This window comes from Cervus canadensis, chromosome 22, assembly GCF_019320065.1.
Source record: "Cervus canadensis isolate Bull #8, Minnesota chromosome 22, ASM1932006v1, whole genome shotgun sequence".
NCBI lineage: Eukaryota > Metazoa > Chordata > Mammalia > Artiodactyla > Cervidae > Cervus > Cervus canadensis.
This window is the reverse complement of record NC_057407.1, coordinates 7,980,884-7,983,071: the sequence shown is the minus strand read 5'-3', so window position 1 is coordinate 7,983,071 and position 2,188 is coordinate 7,980,884.

Genomic DNA, 2,188 nt, shown 5'->3' with positions numbered 1-2,188 from the left:
GTCTAGGGGAGGGGACCTTGTCCTGGACTAGGAGCTTAGACTGATGTCAGAAGTCCAGTTCTATCCTGGACATCCGGTTGAGGAGGAAAATTGTGCCCAGTCCAGAGGAGGTGGCCTGGCTTTGTCCTGGGTGCGAAAGTCCTGAGGAAGGAGGTATTCAGGGGGATATGAGGGAACCTGGCCCTGTGTGGGGATACCAACCTGAGGGGGTACCCAGCACGTCTCAGGGGCATGTGGTCCAAAGGAAAAGCTCAAAGCACTTGGGGAGGGTCATCTAAAGGGTCAGTGGTAACAAGTCTGAGGGGGCGAGCGCAACCTTGTTTTGGGGGCTGGCCCATCTGTTGGGGGTGGGGCGTGATGTGAACAACCGAAAAGAGGAACACAGTCCTGTCCTGGGGTGTCCAGTCTGACGGGTAAGCACAGCCCTGTCATGTGTTAGAAGAGGTCCCCAGTCTGTGGAGAGGCTAACAACCCCTGTTCTAGAGGAAATCTGAGGGGAGTCTGAGGGGAGGCTCCACTCTGTGGAGCCCATCCGAAGGGAAACAAGGTTCTGACCTAGAGGTACCCAGTGTGAGTGTTTTGGGGTGAGGAGGTCTTGTGGACTGTACTTCAGAAGCCTCCTGAGGAATCTGGGCTGGAAGATGGGGCCCTGAGGCCCAGCCAGTTGTGGGGTGAGTAACTCTGCCTGTGGGGTGGGTGGGGTTAGTTGCCCTGAAGGCCCAGTGATCTGGAGGTCCCATGGCTAAGCCCTGGAAGTAGTGGGGGGTAGGGCATCATAATCCCCTGGGGACAGGGGGCGGGAATGGGGCTTCTGTCCTGCTTAGGTCTCCTTCCGCCAGCTAGTACCTCATCCAGGGCCCTTCCTAACAGCAGTACCTCTCACCCCTTCCCCACCCCCCCACCCAGCCACCAGCCCCCCCACAAGGCAACCTCTCCCCGGACCCCCGTGTAACCTCCTCGGGCCTCGACACTGCAGCACGTTGCTCAGACCTTTTTGCTCTCCCTCCAGAACATCCAGTGGCTCCCAGCATTCATAGGAGTCCTTGATGCTCAGCCTGGTGACTCAGTGGCCTTTAGGTCCTGCCCTATGCCTCTCACACCATTCCAAGCAAATGGAACTCCACGGATGCACCAGGAACTCCATGGATGCACCAGGCCTTTGGACAGTTGTTTGTCCTTCCCTTCCATCTAGACGGGCAGGCAGGCCGGACCTGAGGCCGCTCAGAGCACCCAACACCTAAGTGAGTTTCTGGTCGTAGCCTCATGACCTCTCTCCTAGCCCTTGATGGTGGGGGAAAGCAGAAGTGGGGATAAGAGATAGGGAGCACTCCCCAGATGCCGAGCCCATGGACAAGAACAAGATTGGAGCTGGAGATAAGAAAAAGGGTGGACTAGGCGGGGGCACCAGCTTGTGCACAAACCCAGAGGCAGGGCCATCTTCGGGTCTGAGCAAGAAGCTTGCTCTGGTCAGAACATAGCGTGGAGATGCAGTCGGGTCATTTCTCAGACTGTCAGGTTGAGCAGAGCCTGTGCCGTTCTAGAGTCCAAGACTGGGGGCGGGTGGCAGGGGCTGAGGGGGCAATGTGGTGGATGGGGGTCAGGTGGGGATGCTAATGGCCACACTAGATCCATAGTGAGTGGATGTGTGGAGTCTCGCAGACACCAACCCAGACTCCCACACCAGCCAGCCTCTGGGCTCAGAGCCCTGGCTCCCGCACCCCACCCCCCCGCCCCAGTTCCTGAGCCAGAGCAGGGACCCCAGCCATGGCCTTGGTACTGCTCCTGCACCCTCTGTCTGATGGCTAGAGGGGTGTCAGGTCCAGGGTTGGGGCTGGGGGGTCACGTTTGAAGGGTTCCCTGCATGCCCCAGCCTCCAAAAGGCATAGAGTGGCCACTAGACTGGCAGGAAGGGGCCCTGTAGCAGGGCCCAAGGCTTGGGGACGTGGCCAGGGACCCAAGGGATCTGCTGTCAGCGCTGGGTGACAGAGACTGGGGGCCAGAGCTTCTCTAGGCTTAGACGGTAGCCTCTTCCAGTCCCTTTCTGCCCCCTGTGCCCTGACACCCCAAGGGCTGGCCTGTGGTTCCCAGACCCTGCTCCTGAGATGAGAACAAGAACTTCCCCATGGCTCCCAGCCCCTCCCCTCCTGCAATGAGTCCCCAGTTCAGACCTCAGGAAGCCAGACACTGC